The sequence below is a fragment of the Saccopteryx leptura genome, chromosome 10 (genome assembly GCF_036850995.1).
Source record: "Saccopteryx leptura isolate mSacLep1 chromosome 10, mSacLep1_pri_phased_curated, whole genome shotgun sequence".
Classification (NCBI taxonomy): domain Eukaryota; kingdom Metazoa; phylum Chordata; class Mammalia; order Chiroptera; family Emballonuridae; genus Saccopteryx; species Saccopteryx leptura.
Window position 1 is genome coordinate 72,657,302 of NC_089512.1, and position 25,201 is coordinate 72,682,502.

At 40.0% G+C, this 25,201-nt stretch overlaps 1 protein-coding gene and 1 non-coding gene across 13 annotated transcripts in view; one reads left to right on the forward strand and one right to left on the reverse strand.

The window, feature by feature from the left end:
• Positions 1–25,201, forward strand: part of MAGI1 (membrane associated guanylate kinase, WW and PDZ domain containing 1) — a 778,572-nt gene that overhangs the window by 573,638 nt on the left and 179,733 nt on the right. The gene's annotated exons all lie outside the window — the stretch shown is intronic.
• Positions 7,936–8,011, reverse strand: TRNAT-AGU (transfer RNA threonine (anticodon AGU)). The gene has a single exon. It is a non-coding gene; the product is annotated as a tRNA-Thr (tRNA).

The following is a 25,201-nucleotide window of genomic DNA, read 5'->3' on the forward strand; positions in this document are numbered from 1 at the left end:
AAAACAGGGTCCTATGTGTGGAGAGGGAATTAGGCTCTTCGGTTGGTGAGTGATTACAGGAATATGCACTATGTTATTAGAGTAATTGAACTGTGTTTTCATAAAGAGGATAGTTTCATTATCAAATTCTTGTTTTAACACTGTCATAATAGCAGCTGGAGCACATATGAACTAATTTGCATGCAGATAGGAATTCTGGACAGCTTGGTAGCATAATTACTGTATAGCACACGTTGCTAGAAAGAGCTGGAGATTTCACTGGAGGTATGCTCATGAGACCCATCCCCCTGACTTTGTTAAATTTCAAATGATATACAAGCAAGAAGTAGCCATTTCAGGAACATTCCATTTGTTTTGCAGGCAGTAAGTTCCCAAGTTACCTTTATGTGAGCAGCCATTGTGGCAAAACGTGGCAATGATGTCAATATACCTTCATAGTGACCGGAACTATGTTTCTAAAAAATAAAAGAAACAATTAAATATCCTATTGTGTTGTTGGAGTGCAAAAACATAATAGATATTGAGTTTCAGGTCTACTTAATCAGGATAATGTAAATTGTGATGAAAATAGAGAATTAGTTCTTTGAAAAACTAATTTTATATGACAAAAGATTGTTGCTTTTGCAAAGATTGGAAAGCCTTTTTTCTATACACATTTTCTAAAAACTGTCATTTCTCCCTGGTTCTGACTTTATAAAGTCAGTGGAATCCTCAGGGAAGTGAGCATGGTAATCAGGCCCTGATCCCATTCCATTCTAGAGTGACCAGCTGTGGAATGGAACAATGTCTGCGTGCATCACTTACACCAGACACAGGGACTGAACATAGTAGGTGCTCAATAAATATTTGTATAACCAAGATGTGGATTGTTGTCATTGAACCCGAAAATATTAAGAATTAGGCACATTCTATGTTAGTGATCATTGTTTTGTTCTTTGCTTTTTCACAAATTTTTACAGATCAGAAATTCTTTGTATCTGTGGTGGGATTACTCTATGACATTAATCTCAAAATATAATACAGCGGAGTTTAGATTTATTTCAGACAATAACCAGTGTTTTAAGTTACAATGCCATTCTATTTTATCTTTCTAGTAGCTGCTTTTGTGCACTTGAAACCTATTCTAAACTTAGTATTTATACTTTTCAGATTACTGTTGATCCTTAATGACAATAAAATATTTGGATCTCATGAGTTTATCTTAGTTCTATGATTTTCAAGCATTCCCAACATTAGCCAACTACTCTGTGCAGGTGACCTCAGAACAATAGGCAGTGTGCTTTCTCATAAATACTCTGAGGGGGAGGAGGGACGGAGCCACCAGAGTTGACAGAATTTGTGAGGATATCGGTTGGAGCTGCTGATGTACAGAAGGGTTATGTTTAGCACATATTGGAATTTTCCCAGAAAGGTTATCCGCAAATGAGGCCACTGTGACATCAGGACAGAGAGGGATGGCTGTGTCTGGGGACTTGCTGACCGAGAGCCATGAGCTGGGAAGAGCCCATGGGCTCATTATAGGGAGATGAGAATGTTTCATTTTGAGCCTAGAGGTGCAGTTCCAAGTTGATGTTTAAATGTAGTTGAGGGAGGTTGGGGCTGATGGGAGAAGAAACAATTTCTAGCAAACAACACAAATGAACCTGTTTTCTAATAATTGCTTCTGGAAGATATATGTGAGACCGCACCTCCAAGGCGGTCTGAGGGGCACGGTGTGCAGACTTGATGGGCTGGCTGGGAGCCTTGCCAGTTTTACCCTGACATTTTCTGGCTCACTGCCCAAACCTTGTAGGTGAGCACTGGCCTCCAGAAAGAGTCTACGGAGCTGAGAGAGTTAGGGTATGAGTGACCACAAGGAATTCTGCATGGCTGACTTTCCAAATATTCACCTGTCATCACCTGCAATAAGTTCTGCAATAAGAACCAAGTGTATTGGTTCTGCAACACACTTTGGTGGGTAATTCACTTGTATCCACCCTCACACGGCAACCAGGGGAGTGGGACGTGCTGACTCTTGGTGGGGCAGGCTGCATTCGCTCCGTTTCCCTGCGTCCCTGTTGTGGTTCATTATGTTCCAGCACAGCCACTGCAGAACTGAAGGGTGCTCTGAAATTTATAAGCATTTGCCCTGGAAATTTCACAGCAAAACAGCTACATGCCTGTCACTTTCCTATAAGCAAAACCAGAGTAGTAGAACATTCGTTAAGTCCTAGCTAGGAAGTGCGAAGCTCTTTGCTAAAGACTTTCTTTTTTCTGACAATTCTCAGAACAATTTTATGAGCTGCTGATTACAAATGAAGACTTCTGTCTACCTATGGTACTTCGTTTTTCTTCTTATGGAATCTGAAAGAGCCTCCATTGTTGCCAAATAGATCACAGCAGATATTTTCCACTGGGAAGTATTATCTATTTTCATTGTATACCATGCTTTGTGGTTTGAGAATGTAGATTAAAAATTTAATTATAACGAGTTGCTATGGAATAACAAAGCTATCCCAAAGACCAAACCTGTGTTCCTTCATTCCCTTTCTTTTTCCTTTTCTTCCCCTTTGTTTCCCTTTCCCCTCTTTTCTTCCTTCTCTCCTCTTTGCCTTCACTTTCTCATTTCCTTTCTTCCCTTTCTCAAAGCATCACTGAGCATTTGCTTTGTAACAGCCACTGTAATAACTTGTGGGTTGTATTTTATATGATCTAGAAATTAGAGTGTCTGTTGGTGTCAGGAGTAAGAAGATATCATCGACTCCATATTGATGATTCTCCTGTAGTGAAATCTCCCAGGATGTGCACTCTGGAAATATTTATGCTTTTTTTTTTGTTTTTTGTTTTTTATTAATTGATTTTAGGGAGAGAAAGAAGCAATGATTTGCTGTTCCACTCATCCATGCATTCATTGGTTGATTCTTGTATGTGCTCTGACTGGGGATTGAACCTGCAACCCTGGTGTATTGGGGTGTCGCTCCAACCACCTGAGCTACTTGGCCAGGAGTATGTTTGTTATCTTGAATGACATGAAATTATGGAAGGAATATTTTAGCCCTGGGGCTAATTTATGTTTGCATTTTAGTTCTACCCACTATTTCCAGTTCTTGTCAACACTGAAATAATTCTTTCTTAGAATACTTATGGAGCTGAGTCCTAACTTACAAGTCTATTTCTAAACACATAGGAAGGTGAAATTGCTGAAGGTCAAGGTTTCCCTTGAAATTCTCCAAGTTTGTGCAGTGTCTAACATTCCCTGGGGCAAGATGGCCATTTTGAAATGCACATGGAGCAGAGACCCGTGGGAAAGCAGCCTCTCATGCCCTGGTCTCAGGACAAAAGTCCATTGCAATGGAGAAAGACCATCACTCTTTACCTTGCTTTTCAACCTCGTGTCTTTTTTCTCTTCTTTTCTTTTCTTTTTATTCTTCACTGTTCTCTTCTTTTCCTTTCCTTTCTTTTCTTATTTTCTTTTCCTTTCTCTTTTCTTTTCATTCCCTCCCTTATTTTCTGACTCCACTTACGAAGTTTGCACACATGAAATGACGTTTATACTGATTGCCCTCCAACCCTTTTCGAACCTTCACAGTGGTGGAACTAGAGCATCCTGTCCTTAAACATCCAGAGCATCTGACGAGAATTGTCTCCTCCTGAGATGAAATGTAGGCATGCATTGGATCAACAATGATCTGTTTGTGACCTCTATGGGCTATCATACATGCTGAGTGACTACATATATATGAATAATTGATTGCAGTGTAAAGGCTCTACTAAAAATGATATGTGTGGCGAGATTCCATAGTTAGCCCCCAGAGAGTGTACATTCTGGTTGAAACAAGTGCACAGGTCATTTCAATGGAGAGTGATAAGTCCTGTGATGTGGGGAAGGCATGGATGCTGTGAGGACCCATAGTTCAGGACTAATAACCAGCCCACCCTTTGTGTATCAGGCAGAGTTGCCTGGAAGAAGTAATGTCTAAGTCAGTGGTTCTCAACCTTTCTAATGCCGTGACCCTGCAATACAGTTTCTCATGTTGCGGTGACCCCAAACCAAAAAATAATTTTGGTGGCTACTTCATAACTATGATTTTGCTACAGTTATGATTCAGAATGTAAATACCTGATATGCATTATGTATTCTCATTGCTACAAGTCAAACATAATTTAAACATAGTGATTAATCACAAAACAATATTTAATTATATATTGAGAAATATTTATTACTAATTCCAATAAATAACATTTCACCATGGCATAGCATGAGTTTAAATATAACAACAGTAATATATCAGTAAACAACAATGCAATATTTTGCAACAGTATGCTGCCAAATTCAGTGAGATGGTTGTGGTTGCTTCTTGCTTACCAATTCAGAAATTCTTGGGGCAGTCTTTGCAAGGGCACAGCGAAGATCATTTTCCACAACAAGTCTACTTCGGTATTTAGACTTGATTACCAGCAAGCTGGAAAATCCTGTTTTGCAAAGATATGTTGTTGGAAAAGGAAGAAGAAGGCGCAGCATAGTCTCAGAAAGAATAGGATATAACTGTAAACACTTAATCCAGAATTTTGTCAGTGGCATCGCAGAGAAATCTGTTCTCGCTGCATCATTGTTAATTAGGTCAATGAACTCTTCTTGCGCTGTCTCCATCTTCAACTTTCACTGTGAATGGACTTCTGGCAAGTGCAAATGGAGTGTCAGGTAGATTAGGAAAGTATGATGAAATTTCGTCTGCAAGCATGTGCAAATATTCTTTCACAGAAGTCGAGCGCCTTAAATAGTCGGCTGTTTTGGCAACTGTGCAACGAGCTAGATGCGCCAAACAATGCTCTGTTATTTCATACTGAAGTCAGATGGTTTTCAAGAGGAAAAGTTTTAAAACTTGTCTTTGAGCTTCGTGATGAACTGAAAACATTTTTTAATCAGAAAGCAAGACCGCAATTCGAAGCACTTTTTAGCGATAAAACTGAGCTGCAGATAATAGCTTACTTGGTGGACATCTTTGTCATCTTGAATGACTTAAATTTATCACTGCAAGGACCAAATGCAACGTGCCTCGATTTGTCCGAAAAAATTAAATCTTTCCAAATGAAACTTCAGCTTTGGAAAAATAAATTGGATAAAAATAAAATTTACATGTTTCCTACATTATCTGCCTTTCTTGAGGAACATGACATTGAGCCAGACTTCTATAGGAGGCAGATCTTTTACACGGTAGAATCCGCACAGCAGATTTCTCAGTGTGAGGTATCTTTCAGTCTATTGGGGGTGGCGGATTCCACCTTTGGAATTTTTCTGCTCTAGTAAAAGTTCTAGCGTGAAAAAAATTAAGCAACATGCTCTATATTTGAGCAGAATCTGCTGCGGCCTCCCATTGACTTGAATAGGAGAGGAAGAAATGTGTCGGAAACTGTCATTTCTCCGCCTCTTATTGAAATCAAAAGGAGGCTGCGGCCTGACCAGGTGGTGGCACAGTGGATAGAGCATCGGGCTGGGATGCAGAAGGACCCAGGTTTGAGACCCTGAGGTCGCCAGCTTGAGCGCGGGCTTATCTGGCTTGAGCAAAGAGCTCACCAGCTTAGACCCAAGGTCGCTGGCTCCAGCGGGGGGTTACTCGGTCTGCTGAAGGCCCGCGGTCAAGGCACATGTGAGAAAGCAATCAATGAACAACTAAGAAGTCGCAACACGCAACGAGAAACTGATGATTGATGCTTCTCATCTCTCTCCGTTCCTGTCTGTCTGTCCCTGTCTATCTCTGCCTCTGTAAAAAAAAAAAAAAAAAAAAAAAAGGAGGCTGCGGCAGATTGTGTGGTAACCCGAGATTCTAGGAAGCTCTCTTCCACAAAATCCACCGCACTCCCAATGAAATCAATAGGAGGCGGATTCAATGCCAGAAACCGCTGATTTCAGCAGTTTCCTCATTCAGAATATGGAAAAATAGTGGGAGATAATTATACATTGGGGAACAGTGTGAACTATATCTTATAGTGGTCTCTTATACTATAAGACCGATGTAGTTCACACTGTGTAAATGGATGGTGCTTTGTGTAAGTGTAAGCTGCTTTGTGTACTGTGTAATGATTACACACAAAGCACCTTACACTTACACAGTATTGTGTGTAGGGTGTGTGTACTGTTTTTACATTATTAACCTTTCTTACACCAGCAGGCTGTCTCACAGGCTCTCTTGGCTCTCCGCCTCTTGCCTCTCCGCCTCCTAGGCTTCTGTCCTCCGGCGCTTGCTGCACCCGCCCACTGATGACGTCAGCAAGCGCTGGACACACGTAATGTGCTGCTATGGACTGTGGAGCGTTCCCCGCTTCCCCCACCCCTTAGGCCCCAGACGGATGATGCAATCACATCTGCGCATGACCGCAGGCATTCAGTTTGGAACACACGTCCATAACGGCGTGAGTTCAAGCTGAATAGCGCTGCTGCAGATGGTAGCGCGGCTTCCCAGCAGATAAAGCCATCAGAAATATGTATTTTCTGATGGCTTTAGGCGACCCCTGTGTTTTGGTCGTTCGACCCCCGCCGGGGTCGTGACCCACAGGTTGAGAACCGCTGGTCTAAGTTGATCCTAAAGCCAAAAAAAATATGGAAGTTCAGTAGGTGGTGCAGGGTTTTCTTTTCTTTTCTTTTTTTTAATTATTAATTTTATTTTATTTATTTTTTACCTGTTAAAAAATACATAAAAAATATAGTTTACCATTAGTGACATTAAGAACATACATGTTTTGCTATTATCACTGGTATCTAATTCCAGAACATTTTTTTTTATTTTTTATTTATTTATTTTTTAAATTAATTAATTGTGTTTACATAGATTCTAGGGTCACCCCGAATGCATCCCCCCTCCCCAATATTCCTCTCAACATCTCCCTTGCCCCCCTCCCTACAGCACCCTCCCCCTTCCCTTCAGGTTTATCCCATCCTATCATCCCCTTTCCCTCTGTCCTCTTTTCCTCTGCTCCCTTTGATCTCTCCTCTGTCTCAGTTCTGTTCTTCAGTTCTCATTATTCCTTGGATTCTTTAAATGAGTGAGGTCATATGATATTTTTGTTTCTCTGCCTGGCTTATTTCACTCAACATAATAGTTTACAGGTCCCTCCATATTGTTGCAAAAGGTAATACTTCCTTCTTTTTCATAGATCCATAGTATTCCATTGTATATATATGTACCACAGCTTTTTAATCCATAGTCCTCTGACAGACACTTGGGCTGTTTCCAGATCTTCGCTATTGTGAACAATGCTGCCATAAACATGGGAGTGCATTTCTTCTTTTGAAATAGTGCTATGGTGTTCTTGGGGTATACTCCTAAAAGTGGGATAGCTGGGTCAAAAGGCAGTTCGATTTTTAATTTTTTGAGGAATCTCCATACTGTTTTCCACAGTGGCTGCACCAGTCTGCATTCCCACCAGCAGTGCAGGAGGGTTCTCCTTTTTCCACATCCTCGCCAGCACTTATTCTGTGTTGTTTTGTTGATGAGCGCCATTCTTACTGGTGTGAGGTGATACCTCATTGTGGTTTTAATTTGCATTTCTCTAATGATTACTGATGTTGAACACTTTTTTACCATCTATTGGCCATCTGTATGTCCTCTTTGGAGAAGTGTCTATTCATTTCTTTTGCCCATTTTTTTTTTTCATTTTTCTGAAGCTGGAAACAGGGAGAGACAGTCAGACAGACTCCCGCATGCGCCCGACCGAGATCCACCCGGCACGCCCACCAGGGGTGACGCTCTGCCCACCAGGGGGCGATGCTCTGCCCATCCTGGGCGTCGCCATGTTGCGACCAGAGCCACTCTAGCGCCTGAGGCAGAGGCCACAGAGCCATCCCCAGCACCCGGGCCATCTTTGCTCCAATGGAGCCTTGGCTGCGGGAGGGGAAGAGAGAGACAGAGAGGAAAGCACGGCGGAGGGGTGGAGAAGCAAATGGGCGCTTCTCCTGTGTGCCCTGGCCGGGAATCGAACCCGGGTCCTCCGCACACTAGGCCGATGCTCTACCACTGAGCCAACCGGCCAGGGCTTGCCCATTTTTTGATTGGATTGTTTGTCTTCCTGGTGTTGAGTTTTACAAGTTCTTTATAAATTTTGGTTATTAACCCTTTATCAGATGTTTGTCAAATATGTTCTCCCATTGTGTGGTTTGTCTTTTTATTCTCTTCATGTTGTCTTTAGCTGTGCAGAAGCTTTTTAGTTTGATATAGTCCCATTTTGATAATCCTGTCTTTTATTTCATTTGCCTGTGGAGACAAATCAGCAAATATATTGCTGCGACAGATGTCAGAGAGCTTACTGCCTATGTTTTCTTCTACGATGATTATGGTTTCACAATTTTACATTTAAGTCCTTTATCCATTTTGAGTTTGTTTTTGTGCATGGTGAAAGTTGGTGGCCTAGTTTCATTTTTTTGGAGGCAGCTATCCAGTTTTCCAACACCATTTGTTAAAGAGACTGTCTTTACTCCATTGTATGTTCTTACCTCCTTTGTCAAATATAAGTTGTCCATAAAGATGTGGGTTTATTTCTGGGTTCTTTGTTCTGTTCCACTGATCTATATGCCTGTTCTTATGCCAGTACCAAGCTGTTTTGAGTACAATGACCTTGTAGTATAATTTGATATCAGGAAATGTGATACCTCCCACTTTATTCTTCCTTTTCAAGATTGCTGAGGCTATTCGTGTTCTCTTTTGGTTCCATATAAATTTTGGAATATGTGTTCTATATCTTTGAAGTATGTTATTGGTAATTTAATTGGTATTGCATTGAATTTATAAATTGCTTTGGGTAATATAGACATTGTAATGATGTTTATTCTTCCTAACCATGAGCACGGTATATGCTTCCACTTGCTTGTGTTTTTCTTGATTTCTTTTATCAATGTTTTATACTTTTCTGAGTACAAGTTTTTAACCTCTTTGGTTAAATTTACTCCTAAGTACTTTATTTTTTTGGTTGCAATAGTGAAGGGGATTGTTTCCTTAATTTCTCTTTCTGACAATTCACTGTTCATGTTAAAATGCCTCTGATTTCTGAATATTAATTTTATATCCTGCCACCTTGCTGAGTTCGTTTATTAGGTCCAGTAGATTTTTGACTGAGACTTTAGGGTTTTCTATATACAATGTCATATCATCTGCAAATACTGATAGTTTTACTTCTTTTCCCATTTGGATACATTTTATTTCTTCTTCTTGTCTGATTGCTGTAGCTAGGACTTCCAGTACTATGTTGAATAAGAGTGGTGAAAGGGGCACCCCTGTCTTGTTCCTGATTTTAGGGGAATTGCTATTAATTTTTGTCCATTAATTATGATGTTGGCTGTGGGTTTGTCATAGATGGCCTTTATCATGTTGAGGTATGTTCTCTGTATTTCCACTTTGCTAAGAGTTTTGATCATAAATGGGTACTGCATTTTATCAAATGCTTTTTCTGCATCTATTGAAATTATCATGTGGTTTTTCTCCTTCCTTTTGTTTATGTGGTGAATCACATTAATTGATTTAATGTTGTACCATCCTTGCCACCCCAGAATAAATTCCACTTGATCATGATGTATGATTTTTTTCATGTATTGCTGTATCTGGTTTGCTAATATTTTTTGTTGAGGATTTTTGCATCTAAATTCATCAGGGATTATTAGTCTATAATTTTCTTTCTTTGTGTTGTCTTTGCCTGGTTTTGGAATCAGAATTATGCTCGCCTCATAAAAGGAACTTGGAAATGTTCCTTCCTCTTGAATTTTTTGAAATAGCTTGAGAAGGATAGGAGTTAGTTCCTCTTTGAATATTTGGTAGAATTCATCAGTGAAGCCATCAGGCCCAGGGCTTTTGTTTTTTGGGAGCTTTTTGATAACTGTTTCGATCTCTTTTGTTGTAATTGGTCTGTTTAGGTTTTCTGATTCTTCCAGATTGTTTTTTGGAAGATTATATGTTTCAAGGAATTTGTCCATTGCACCTAGGTTGTTTAATTTTTTGGCATACAGTTCTTCATAATATTTTCTTACAATATTTTGTATTTCTGTTGTGTCGGTTGGTATTTCTCCACTCTCTTTTCTAATTTTATATATTTGAGTCTTCTCTCTTCTTTTCTTGGTGGGTCTCGTTAAAAGTTTATTGATCTTGTTTACATTTTCAAAGAACCAGCTCTTGGTTCATTGATCCTCTGTATTGTTTCTTTAGTCTCTATGTCATTTATTTCTGCTCTGATCTTTATTATTTCCTTCCTTCTACTACCTCTGGGCCTTACTTGCTGTTCGTTTTTCTAATTCATATGAAGAGTTAGGTTGTTTATTTGAGCTTTCTGAAGTTTCTTAAGGAATGCTTGTAATGTTAAGAACTTCATTCTCAGGACTGCTTTTGCTGTGTCCCATAAATTTTGAGTTGTTGTATTTGTATTCATTACCATTTGTTTCTAGAATTTCTTTTATTTCTTCTTTGATTTCATTGTTAACCCATTCATTATTTAATAACATGCTGTTTAGTTTCCAAGTGTTTGAGTATTTTTCAGTTTTTCTGTTGTGGTTGATTTCTAGTTTCGTGCCATTGTGATCAGAGAAAATGCTTAATATGATTTCAATCTTCTTAAATTTGTTGAGACCGCTTTTGTGCCCTAACATGTGATCTATACTAGAGAATGTACCGTGAGCACTTTAAAAGAATGTATATTCTGCTGCTTTAGGATGAAAGGTTCTGAAGATATCTATTAAATCGAATTGATCTAGTATGTCCTTTAAGTCTGCTGTTTCTTTGTTAATTTTCTTTCTTGAGGATCTATCTAGTGATGTTAGTGAGGTATTGAGATCCCCTACTATTATAGTATTGCTGTGGATCTCGCCCTTTAAATCCATCAAAGTCTGCTTTATATATTTAGGTGGTCCTATATTAGGTGTGTAGATATTTATAACAGTTATATCTTCCTGTTGGATTGCTCCCTTTATCATTATTTAGTGACCTTCTTTATCTCTTACTATAGCCTTGGTTTTAAAGTCCATTCTGTCTGATATAAGTATTGCTACTCCAGCTTTTTTTTCATTTCCATTTGTGTGAAATATTTTTTTCCATCCTTTTATCTTCAGTCTTTGTGCATCTTTTGTTTTTAGGTGTGTCTCTTGTAGACAGCATATGTATGGGTCCTGTTTTCTTATCCACGCAGCTACCCTATGTCTTTTGATCGGATCATTGAATCCATTTACATTTAAGGTTATTATTGATATGTAGTTGTTTATTGCCATTTTATTCTTTAAAACTGTATTCCTCTTCTACTATAATCTCTTTCCCTTTTGATTGTTTACAGCAGGTTCCTTAGCATTTCTTACAGCATTGGTTTGGTTGTAGTGAATTCCTTGAATTTTTTTTAATCTCGATCTTTTTATTTTTCCTTCAATTTTAAATGATAGCTTTGCTGGATAAAGTAGTCTTGGTTGTAGGCTCTTGTTCTGAATTACTTTGAATATTTCTTGCCATTCCCTTCTGGCCTCAAGTGTTTCTGTTTAGAATTTGGAAGTCATTTTTATGGGGACTCCTTTGAAGGTGATAGCCTTTATTTCTCTAGCAGTTTTTAATATTTTCTCTTTATCACTTAGCTTTGGTATTTTAATTATGATGTGTCTTGGTGTAGATTTCTTTGGGTTTCTCTTTAATGGAGTCTCTGTTCTTCTTGAAGTTGTGAGATGTTTTCCTGCCTTAATTTAGGGAAGTTTTCAGCTGTAATATGTTTGAACAAAGCCTCTATCCCTTATTCTTTCTCTTCTTCTTCAGGAACCCCTATGATGCGGATATTATTTCTCTTCATATTGCTACAGAGCTCTCTTACAGTTTCCTCAGACTTTTTGAGTTTCTTTTTTATTTTCTGCTCTGCTTCCATGCCTTCATTTATTTTGTCCTCTAACTCACTGATTCGATTCTGATTCATCCATCCTGCTTTTAATTCCTTCCATTGTGTTAATTTCTGATATATTTGTCATTTCTGATTGATTCTTTTTTATTATTTCAATGTCCTTTTTAATATTTGTTATCTCTTTATTTAGGTCTTCGTAAGGACCATTTATTGTTGTTATAAGATGTTTGAGCATCCTAAGAATCGTTATTTTGAACTCTGCATCTGGTAATTTGGTTGTATCTGACTCATTCAGGTCCTTTTCTGGGGATTTCTCTTGATTCATTTGTGTTGCATTTCTCTGCCTTCTCATTTTTTCTGTGTAAAAGAAGGTTTTGGCCACTGGAGACCACTGGGTGTGGCCTCTGTGTTCCCTAGGTGTGGTCTGTCTGCCTGAAAGCTAGTTTCTTATTAGTGAAAGTAGATTTGGATGTTATGGTGGGGGTTGTGTTTGAGTTGCCTTGGAAACTTAATTGAATTGTTGATGGACATCATTTTCTATGAATAAAAGTGGATATGGTTTTGGGAGCGGGGTGTTTCAGCTAAGGAACAGTAGAGACTGTTTGCTGTGGTGTCCTCCTGAACCCATCTATATAGATATCTTTAAGTCCCTTTTTATAATTTATTTCAATTCCATACCTTTTCCCATTCAGGACCCCGTTATATACTTGTTGTGGTTGGACCCCAACACATTATTGCTGAAAATATGTTAACATTTGCAGGCCATGCTGTGACAAAAGCAAGGTTTTTGGTGAAGACTGGTCGGTTGAAGGAGGAATGAAACTGGTAGGTATTTTTCCTCCCTCAGTAATAGTACATTCTTTTTATTACTATCGCTCTGTAGCAATAAAGAGGGTTCAGAGAACTCTGCGATCTTAAGCTTATGTAGCTATAAAGAGGAAAAATGGAGTTGATAGAGGAACACATCCCAAAGACATTAAATTCTGTTGAAATGAGCAATAAGTTTAATAGTCAATGCAAGTTTTTAAAAATAACAATTCTCCTTTATGCTTCAGCAGATAAATGGTGGCTTTTTTGTAAAAATGTAAGTTTTATGACTGCTAGTTTATAATGAATTTCTGATGCGTTTCAACATTTTGTAGTTTAAAATGAAAACTTGACTCTTTGTAATACTCTTGTGTTTTAAATTACTCATTAACATATGGTAAAGAATATAATATGTATCATGATCTAACAACCACCAAATAGAAACTAAATCATTCAAGAACTCAGGTATGCATCTTTACATTAAAATAGTAAATTTTTTTTGTTCATGAATATTCATTGTACTTTGTATTTAGTAATACAGGCCTCAAGTCAATATTTTCTGAAACCAATACTTCACAAATTAACAGCATGTTGTCATACATATTTAAATATTTATTAAGCCAATTCTCAACATCTGTTGTAGTTACTCCTAAATTGTGGATATTGCTATTTTTTAAACAACAGTCCTTTTCAACATCCTCCCAATGATGTATCTTGGAAGCTGGCTATTTAATAAAAAGATATGTAGCAGTAGGTTTTTCTGTTTTGTTATAACTCTAAGGTCAGAATTTTATTGCTTCTGGCTGAATGCCACAGAAAGACTTCAACTGTTAAAATCAGCTCTCTGTACAGTGTAAGTTTTGTAATAAAGTGGAAGTGGATGTGGGCATCTCAGTAATCTGTTATCAAGCCCAGGTGAAGAAAGTGGTAAAGCAATCCTATTTGACTCTCTTCCACTCTCTGTGGTCCATGCTACTTTGCATGTCTAGGGTTTTATAACGGACTTTACACTAAGTTTCTGCAGCAAGATTTTGATGAAATGATAAAATTATATTTTTTATGAATTTACAAAGTCTCATAAATTAGTGTCATTATAGTTTGATTTCCACTGAGTTGACTAAAATCTTTGCCAAAATCAATGCAATGGTCTTAAAACTGGGGAACGGTGTCCTGAGAGTTGGAACTAATTAACTCCATTCATCCCCAGCGAGCTCTGAAGAGCGGTTTGGTGGATCATTGTACAAAATCTTAAACACCTGCTTAGAAGAGCAACTGTCAACAGTGGTTCTTGATCTCTCTGGGATCAATTCCTTTTGCATTTGGGTGCCTAATGTGATGGATATTAGGGGGTCATGTCACAGGGTCTTAATGTGAATATATTCAGTGGTATAGTGCCATTTTTAATAGTGGAAAACCAATCCTTTTGCTAGCTTACTGGTATTTTGTGTTTTGTTTTGTTGTTTGTTTGTTTTAATTTTTCCATTGGTGAGAGCTTGATAAACATTGACTTGTTTTCCCTTCCACTTAATTGTTCCTTTTAGTTGTGCCCTCATTAGTCACTTCTTATATGTGCCCTTACCGTAGCTTGCTCTCTTAGAGAGCACTCATGTGTCAGGCAGAACATTTTACATACATTAACTCAGTGTAAACCTCACTGTGTCTCAAGGGACCAGGCATTTTACATACATGTATTCTGCATACATTATCTCAGTGTAACCTCACCATGTCTCAAGGGACCAGGCCCTTTTATGCATCTCATTTGCAGAATGGGAGGACTATAGTTTAGAAAAATCAATTAATTTGCCTAGTCACTTGTTAAGTGACAAAACTTGGTTCAGATACATATCTTTCTGACTTCTAAGCCTAAGTTCTTAACCATATTAATATAAAGTCTCCTAAATGAGCACTTACGAAGTTATCTTTTCCCTTATGGCTGACCTAGGTGCCCACAAGTTCTGTTTGGGTTAACCATCGCTGTGTCACAAACCGCTCCAGCACCTGCTGACCTAAAACAGTAACAAATATTTATTTTGTTCATGCCCCTGCACTTAGGCCAAGGCCCAGTGTGGTAGCTCGTGTCTGTTGCACCAAGAATAGACTGGCTGGTTCAAGTGGAGCTCCAGTGTCCGCTTCTAAGGTGGCTGACTCCTATGCCTGCAGCATTGTGCTGGCCACCGCCTGTAAGCCCCGCTGGGATTGTTGTGGTGATCTTCAGTGCTGTCTATGTGGCTTCCATCCAGAATAGCAGTTATGCTCCAAGAGCAAGTATTCTAAGAGACAAATGAAGACTGCAAGAGTTCTGATTAGCCTTGGAAATAATACTGTTACTTCTTCTGTATTCTTTTGGTCAAGCAAGTCACTACACAGATTCAGATTTAAGGAGACCAGATGGTTTAATGGGAGGGATTAGTGGCGTTATCACGGTCTATTATTTCAGTTACTACAACATTCTCTTTTAACTATTGTCCCTCTTTCGATAGTGCTTTATGGAGTTTTTTCTCAACACAGCATACACAGTGACCTCTTTAAAATCAGTCTGTAAAATATTATGACATTCCTCTGATGAAAACCCTTTAATATCTTTGCATCTTCTTCAGAGTCAAACCTGAAGTCCCTATGGTGGCCCAGAGGTCTCTGTTATCTCTCTGATCTAAAATGTTACTGTTACCCTACCCTCTGCTCCTTACATTATACTCATACACAAAGCACTGTCTTGACTCAGCGCTTGCGTTTGTTGCTCTGTGCGGAGAACACTGCTGGTTTCTCCATGGCTCCCGCTCTCGCTTCCTGTTGACCTTTGTGCACATTTCACCTTCTCAGTGAGCCATTTCTTGACCATACAAAATCCTGATTCCACTTCCATCACCCAGAACTCCCAATCACTTTCATTCTGTTTCTTTGCATTTACACAAGGTGAGTTACATATTTATTTGCTCATTTATTGTGTAGGTCCGCCATTAGAATATAATCTCCATGGGGACAGAAACTTTGCTGTGTTTTGTTGTGGTGGTTGGTGGTGGCTGTTTTTCTTTTTGCTGTACCTAGTGCCTTGAACAGTACAGTACCTGGCATATATAGTAGGTGTTTAGTAAATATTCATTGAATACATGGAGGAACTTGAGTTCAACACAGGCTTTAATTTTTTATGGTATTGATGTTTATAAAGTTTTTAATGTATGACCATAACTTACTGTCTCCTAATGCTGTGGACATTATATCTGGCTTAACGAACAGCCATTTGAGATTCTAGGTCACAGTGAGGAGTTCCAGGGTGAGAGCACTCCAGCTCCCATCTCCTCCTACTTTTTCTTTCTGGGAACATGTTGGTCAAATAAGTTTGTAAATATGATGTATATGTTCGCTCGCTTATAGTTTGCATTGGGTGTGGGGGACAGGCTGTAAGCAGGCAGGGTCGTTATAGCCTAAGGCTTAGTTTTAAGACTGAGCTTTTCCCCACACCCTTGACTGTTGCATGATGTGGGGTGGTGCACTCTCATGAGGAATCCAGTTATGCCTCAGATAAGTGACTTTGTATCAGAGATTTCCTTGTTTTATATTGGATTAAAGGTTTTGATTTCTACACTATAAAATGGGGCAGAGGAGCCCATGCTGGGGGAGAGCAGAGAAAGGCCAAGATGGCGGAATACTGAAGGAGAAGCCAGTTTGTGCAGAGAGAAGGAGATGGGGAACAGAGGTGAATAAAGCTGGTGAGGTAGAAACCTTTGATTCTAGGAAACTCAAATAAGTCAGTGACTTTAGGAGCCCTGAATGGAAAGGGAAGTGTTTCCCACTGTGTGTATTTCTTGCCCTCCTGGTGCAAGCTAGGATTAAAGCTAATGGCCCACCTGTTCTTGGCTTCGTTGTTTCATTACCGTCTGTCCAAATCAAATGCGAACCTGCGTGGGCCAGGCAGCTGTGATGCTGGTCACAGCTACTGGCTTTACAGAACGTTAAAGGAGATTATTGTCTTGTGAAGTTATCTAAGCCCCAGCGTACTTTTCTATCAACAAATAATTGTGCAACTATTGCATGTCTAGGCTGTGCTAGTCCCTGAGGACATAGTGGGACACGCATAACTCAAGGCCTCGTGGTGTCAATATCACGGTAAAGGAGAAAATAACAGTTAATTGTGCAGATATATCAGGTCCTTACGGACTGTGAAAGTACTGTCAAAGACACCCACGGTGGTCTGTGAAGCACAGTCAGGGAGGATTTGCTTCACATAGACTCCAGGAGCTAGAGTACAAGGTGGTCTTTAGGCTGAAACCTAGAGAGTGGCTTCTGGCTACTTTTAAGTACTAACTACAGGGATATAGTCATTCAACTAATGCTTTCTCAGCACCCCCCAGGTGCTTGAGACCGTTCCAAGTGCTAGGGATTTGGAAGGAATAAGACAGACGAAACCCCTGTTCTCATGTAGCTTACATTCTAGTATAAGAAGATATTTTCTAAATGTCATTGATTGGCCCTGGCAAGTTGCTCAGTGGTTAGAGCATCTGCCCAGCCTTTGGACATTCTGGGTTCAATTCCTGGTCAGGACACACAGGAAAAGCGACCATCTGCTTCTCTCCCCTTCCTTCTCCTTCTTCTCTCTCTCTTCCCCTTCCACAGCCAATGGCCCGATTCATTTGAGCATAACCTCGGGTGCTGAGGACAGTTCAGTGGATTCGAATGCATCAGCCTCAGGTGCTAAAAATAGCTCATTATCTGAGCATCATTACTAAATGGGAGTTTCTGGGTTGATCCCTGTCAGGGTGCATGCGAGAGTCTGTCTGTCTCCTTTCCTCTCACCTGTAAACAAACAAACAAATAAATGTCATTGATCATCTAAAATTAAAATATGGTGTAATATTTTATAATGTATCAGTCAGGGTTCAGTTAGGAAAACAAAAACAATATTGGGTATTTCATCAGAGGACTCAAATGTTAGAGGGAGTTGGTGTTGCTGTTCTCAAAAAACAAAAAGGAAGCTGAGGCTTATGAAGAGAACAGCACTGTGGAGCAGCCTGCCCCCTTGAGAGGGAGGACCGAGTCAGGTCCTTGGCATTCTGCTGTGGAGGCTCAGAGGAGGTGCGGCTGGCCGGAAGCTCAGGCCTCGGAGGTGGCATCTCTTAGAGAGGTAGAGGCTGGTTCTGGGTGCTGTGGCCTGGACCAACTGCTACTCCCTGGTGAAGGGCCCCAGCTGGGGACCCACTGACAGCAACGGCCCAAAGAGGCAGTCCCTTCTCTCCCCTGCTTCTTGATCTTCCTCAGTTGTCCCCTATTGCACAGACTTCTGGGAAGTACAGTGTGTAGACTAACCCCAGCCTCCCAGAGCTGTGTATGGAGGGCAGATTTGGAGCCGAGACTACTTTAACAACCAACAAATGTGGTGAGATGTGCTGTGAAGGGAGATAAACAGTGGTGCAGGGAGAAGGCTGCTGCAATTTCTATAAGGCAATAAGGATCTCCTTCCTGAGACATTAACTAGTCTGTTTGGGCTGCCCTAACAGAAGGCCCTACAGTGGGCGCTTGCTCACAGTCTGTGAGGATGGAAGTCCAAGATCAAGGTGTCAGCAGGGTCGGCTTGTGGTGAGGGCCCGCTTCCTGGCCGGCAGGTGGCCACTTTTTTACTCTGTCCTAACACAGCAGATGGGTGGGGGAGGGGAGGGGTGAGAGTGAGAAGAGGAGAGAGGGAGGCAAGAGCTCTTTCTGGTGTTTCTTTTTATAAAGACACTAATCCCATTGTGGAGCCCACCCTCAGGACCTCATCTAAACCTAGTTATTTCTCAAAATCCCCACCTACAAATACCATTACATTGGGATTTGGGCTTCAAGATGTGAATGGTGGGGGCTCAATTTAGTCAACATCAGTGACATTTCTGCAAATTCCTAAAACAAGTTTGGGAGCAGTCATGAGGCTATCTGGTGACAGTGTGGCCCCCTGGCAAGAGTGTGCAAAGGCCCTGAGGCAGGAAGCTGCTTAGAGTGGTCTGGGAATTCCGAGACCAACAAGGCAATAAACTTTCAAGCTTATATTAAGACTATGCTCATGGTAATGGTAAGGTTCAAGTACTTGCACAAGGCTTGAGATATAGTAAGTGCTTAATAAAATTTGGCTGTGATGGTACTAGAGTAGACAAATCATTACCCAGTCACCTGCTATCACTGCTGTTGCTGCTGTTGCTTCTGCTTCTCCTCCACCTCCTCCTCATGACTACAACAACAACCAATAATAATAATGATAATAATACTTATTTAATGACCCAGGGCTTAATACCTAGGATGAAATTGCTTCTGATACAATTTGGGATTTTTATCATTATAGTCTCTCAACCCCATGTAAAGATTTGGAATTGTGCTTCAGTCAGTAGCTCTTTTCCAATAAGTTTGGGGATGTTTGCTTACTCTCATTGTTCAGCATTCGTGTAGCCTGAAGCACGTGAGTAGCCAGTGTGCTAATATGGTTATGAAAAAAAGCTGTGCTTTCTTCTTGCACAGCATTGGCTGGTCGTTGAGTGCTGATGGTGCCGGCAGTGGCTAGTGACAACTGTGGGACTGAGAATTCCCCTGGAGACTCCAGGACTTCTTCCCTGGGCCCGGAGTGGTGAGTGGGGACTTGACGTCCTTCACTGTTGATATTGTTCATTTCTGAGCGGTGAGGAAGCCTGTCTTCCTTGTGCTCTTCTGCGATTTCTGAGTGTTCTAGTGTGGACTTGTCATCTCTGAAGAGAAAAATAAGACATGAAGTGTCATTACTTTTAAAGTTAGCCACTTCTACCCAACATGTGATTAGGCCTTATTTTCTGAATTTGTTATATTCTACTGCTGTTTATTTTGGTGTAAATGTCATAAGTTGACATTAGCTTGTGTTCATTTGAGGGTTTAGAAAACCAATTATTTTCTCTTAAATATCTCATTTCCTGTTTCATCTATAGAAAACCAAAAGTTGCTTCTACAAAACTTTGTGAAATTCATATACACTATGGAATACTACTCGGCCATAAGAAATGATGACTTCGGATCATTTACAACAAAATGGTGGGATCTTGATAACATTATATGGAGTGAAATAAGTAAATCAGAAAAAAACAAGAACTACATGATTCCGTACATTGGTGGAACATAAAAACAAGACTAAGAGACATGGACAAGAGTGCGGTGGTTACCAGGGGTGGGGGGAGGGAGGACGAGGGACGGAAGGAGGGAGAGGGTTAGGGGGAGGGGGAGGGGCACAAAGAAAACTAGATAGAAGGTGATGGAGGACAATCTGACTTTGGGTGATGGGTATGCAACATAATTGAATGACAAGATAACCTAGACATGTTTTCTTTGAATATATGTACCCTGATTTATTAATGTCACCCAATTAACATTAATAAAAATTTATTTAAATAAAAAAAACTTTGTGAAATTAAAAAATGAATAGTTTTAATCTTACCACACCTTTCAAATGTAACACATGTTACGTACTGAGGTTCGAAACAGCTATCGGGACTTCTCAGCTAGCTCATTTAAATACCCTTTTGTTTTTGTTATTACTTTGGTTTGTTTTGAGAAGCCATGCCTGTGGAAGACCTTGGTGGCAGTTTCTGGATTTATGAAAGACTCGATTCTTTATTCGCCTCTGGGCAAAAATGTGAGTTTCTCAGAAGAAAAGAGTGTAACTGCTAGTGAATAGGTTAAGAGGCAGGTCTCTATTGAAAATTCATTGTGAGAACTCCAGGGCCATCTATCACCTTATCTGCTGACAGGGAGCTAATGGCAGTCAGACCCCAATGCCAAGTCCAGGAAATAAAGATTGCCTCTCCTCTCTCCTTGCCCTTGATCAGCAGGCACTGTTGACAGGAATGACGAATTAGGATGAAACCCAGGAGGGAGAACCAGTGAGCATTGGGGATAGGACATGTAATTAATAGATATAAAATAAAGCAGAATAAAATCAAATCTTTTAACAATAGATTGATATGGCATTATCTTTTAATGACTCGATCTTGAAATTTGTCTCTAATAAGTCTTTGATCTGATTCTTGATTCGATTTTATCTGGGCTCGTGTTAGGTCTGGTTTGCATAGATGACAAGGGCATAACTTGCATTCATGGCGTAACGAGACTTCTAGAGGCTTAAACTGGTGTAGCATCTCAGAAGGCAGTGTGCTCACTCAGGTGACATCTCTCTCTGAAGGAAGTTTTGTTTGAAATTACCAATTTCTATTAAATGAAGGCATAGAATAGTTCTTGTTTTATGTAATAATTATTCTTAGTAACTAGTAATAATGAAGATTCCCATTTGATTTTGCATTTTAAAAGCTGCCTACTCTTTCTTTTAATAAATTTGATACATCATATAGTATTCTAATGAGATAATTTTCTAAAAAGTGAATATGTATGAAGACGAGATTTTTAATTTGTCGTCACGGCACAGGCTTCTGTTCAGTGCTGTTCTCATTTTCCAAGCAGTAGTAATTTTTTTCTAATTTCACCTCTAAAAGCTACTTAATTTGGCTTAATAGTCAAAGTGAAAAAAATAATTTATAGGAGTCATCTATCAAGAAAATGTAGTCTGTAACATAAAATGAACCAGAGTCATGGCAAGAGAAATACTACCTAATGAGAGAGTGTAATTGCTTATTGAGAAGTGAACTAATTGAACTGAGGGCAATAACAGTTCATCAACAGGGTTAGATCATTTTGCAATCACTCCAAGTTCCTACTTTTTTGGATTCTGACTTACAGTTACAGAGATATTTCACAGCCATTAGATGAGGTAATGTATGGTCCACGGTAGGGGAAGTCATGACGTAATTCAGTTTTCTGGGAATCTGCTGATGTCATCATTTAAGGGGAAGAGCATAAACGGCCTATGAACAGTCATGTCTCAAGAGTGAACTCAGCGTCTGGGACCCAACCCACCTTGAGTGATGTTCAGATACTCTGTCTGTCTTTGCTCATAAGACACTTTTTGAATGTTGGAGTTTTTGGTGCCAGTAAACCTTTTTCAGGGTGAATTTTGGTTTTAAATAAAGAGAAAGCACATGTTTAAAATTTGAAAGAAATACCCAGTTTTTATACTCTTCACTCAATAACCCTTCAACACTATGCTGAACTATAATCTTAGAAATCTCACTGTTCCCGCCATGTTTTCTTTTATACTAAAAAGCAGTAGAACTCAGTAAGCAAACACAAGAGTAACACAGCAGTCTGTCTTTCATTGGTGTGGGCTTAATATACATATTGCACAATGTTCTTTTTGTGTACTTTGACATGCAAGCACATGTACTTGATGGGAGCCAAAATGAAATCTGCACAGTATTGAATATTTGGCCATACACCTGAGAAGGCTTCAGGAACTCTCTCATGCCTAGGTCAACTGATTTCATGCTAGCATCATAGCATGAAATTAGGGGACTTGGGGTCCTCAAATTCAGTCATTGTATTCCAACAAGCAGCCATTTTCTTATAGATAGAGGCCAGTGCTTAATAACAATGGACAGCTAAATTTATGTTATTTACAGAATGTGTTGACCTTGTGATTTTTTTTTTTTTTTTTTTTACAGAGACAGAGAGAGTCAGAGGGATAGACAGGGACAGACAGAACGGAGAGATGAGAAGCATCAATCATTAGTTTTTCGTTGCGACACCTTAGTTGTTCATTGATTGCTTTCTCATATGTGCCTTGACTGTGGGGCTAAGCAGATTGAGTGACCCCTTGCTCAAGCCAGCGACCTTGGGTCCAAGCTGGTGAGCTTTGCCCAAACCAGATGAGCCCGCGCTTAAGCTGGCTACCTCGGAGTCTCGAACCGGGGCCCTCGGCATCCCAGTCTGACACTCAATCCACTGCGCCACCACCTTATCAGGCTTTGTGATTTCTTACCAAACGGTAATCCAAAGAATGTGGTTGGGAGTTGTGTACATTTGCATGAGAGGCTTTGAAAACAGTTGATTACATTTTGTCAAGGTAGGGCAAAAAATGCTCCTTTTAGAAGCATTGAATTAGGCATTATATATAGAAAAACCTGTGTTTTATGTTAGCAGTGTAATAAATGACCAATTTTCTTCCTTTAACATCATTCCCTTTAAAAGCAGAGTGTGTGGCCTGCCCAGGTGATGGCACATTGGATAGAGCATCAGACTGGGATGCTGAGAACCCAGGTTTGAAACCCCGAGGTCACTGGCTTGAATGTGGGCTCATCCATCTGGCTTGAGCTCAGGTTCACCAGCTTGAGCGTGGGATCACTGGCTTGAATGTGGGATCATAGACATGACCCCATAGTCTCTGGCTTGAGCCCAAAGGTCTCTGGCTTGAAGCCCAAGGTCGCTGACTTAAGCCCAAAGGTCACTCTTGAGCAAGGAGTCACTCACTCTGCTGTAGCCCCCCCAGTCAAGGCACATATGAGAAAGCAGTCAATGAACAATTAAAGTACCACAATGAAGAATTGATGCTTCTCATCTCTCTCCTTTCCTGTCTGTCTTTATCTGTACCTTTCTCTGTCTCTGTAACACACAAAAATAAAATATAAAAGCAGAGTGTGTGGTGGTGGTGATGGTGATGGTGATGGTGCTTTTGTTGTTATGACTTTATCTTTATTGATGCATACTATGACCAAGCTAATCATTTTATATGTGTCGTCTTTTATAATCCTAACACAACTGTATGAAGCAGACATTATTATTAGTCCCATTTTAGAGATGAGGAACCAATGTTTAAAATGTTTAATATGGCTATAGTTGCATAGTTTGTATAGATCAGAACTGGAATTTGAACTCACCAAGTCCAATTTTAGATTTTTATTACAATTTCTCTATACTGCCATTCTGGGAGAACTCCAGAACCCTGAAATCTTTAGGAAATTACATAATTTCTGATCTCACACTTTTTCTTGGTTCAGTATATTGGGAGAACTAATGGAGGCAGCTACTGAGTTGGTGGAAGAGTAAATCGTACCATGAACATATTATTCATGGAAATGTAACAATTTCTCTACTAAATTATGATATCCTTGAAGACAAAGACTTTTTTTCTGTTTATCTCTGCATCTCTATAGTTTAAAATTACCTTTAACAGCTTTATTGGTATATAATGAACATTCTATAAAATCCACCCCTTTAAGTTCAGTATTTTTATCACATTCCTTGAACTGTGCAACCACTGCAACTATCTAATTTTAAACATAATCAATCATAACCCCCAAAAGAAGCCATGTACCCATTTGCAGTCACTCTTGATTTTTTTTTTAAGCTAAAGAAAGACAGCTGTTAAATATTAGAAACATTCAACATTGGATTTCCAAAGTCATCTAATTTGTGGAAACTTGATTTTCTTAATTAATTAAAGCTTTTTACCAAAATAATCATTTTCTCTCATATGCTTTTGAAATTATCTGGTTGAAATCATTGGAATTAGCTCATTTAATTTTATACAATCAATTGCTGTCATTAACTCAGAGAAAGTAGAAAGGATGACCTATCAGAATGAAGGTCTACCTGGTCTAATCCCTGTTTATCGTGGACAGTCTTATAGTATTGGAAAGTGACGTCACTACTTCCAGCATTCCTTTCTGTGCAAAAAACGCCTCAAGCTAACCCTCCTCAGAAATTGATTTTTTGTTTGTTTGTTTGTTTTGTTTGTATTTTTCTGAAGCTGGAAACGGGGAGGCAGTCAGACAGACTCCTGCATGCGCCCAACCGGGATCCACCCGGCATGCCCACCAGGGGGTGATGCTCCGCCCCTCCGGGGCGTCGCTCCGTAGAGCCACTCGAGCGCCTGGGGCAGAGGCCAAGGAGCCATCCCCAGCGCCCGGGCCATCTTTGCTCCAATGGAGCCTCGGCTGTGGGAGGGGAAGAGAGAGACAGAGAGGAAGGAGAGGGGGAGGGGTGGAGAAGCAGATGGGCGCTTCTCCTATGTGCCCTGGCCGGGAATGGAACCCAGGACTTCTGCACGCCAGGCCAACGCTCTACCACTGAGCCAACCGGCCAGGGCCAGAAATAGATTTTTGATAAACATGTCTGTAGTGTTGGAGATTTGTCTCCTGTTTTTCTTTCCATGCTGAATGTTTGAAATGGATTAATGACAGTTTAAGAATTAGCACCTGGCTGTTTTGTATGAATGCAGGTTTTCCTGAGTTTGTGAGTGCCCGGTTTCCTCCCTGCATGAAAGAGGACAAATGGTAACTAGTTCACTTCAGGTTCATTTACCTGATTCTGGCTAAGAGGCAGGAAGACAGTTCCTGCGAGTTTGGGGTTTGGATCTGGAAAGTCTGGGAGGGCCATTCTCCATGGAGCACCTCTCCTTTCCTTGATAAGGACAGCTGATGATCGGTTCCCTCAGGTGAAGAGCTGCAGAGACTCAGTGGTTCCCCTCACCCCTCTAGTTCAGGGCCCCCATTCCAGTATCTTCATTGGGTACAGGAGCTTTTGCTGCCATGTGGCAGTGAAATCCTGGTTCAGATCCTTGCTCTGCGCTTACCAGCTGGGTAGTTTCAGGCAAGTCACCTAATCTCTGCATGTTTTCTCAGTTGTGAAGTGTGGGTACTGGTACCTACTTTATAGGCTTGTTACAAAGATTGAAAGAGGTAACACATAGAAGGTATAA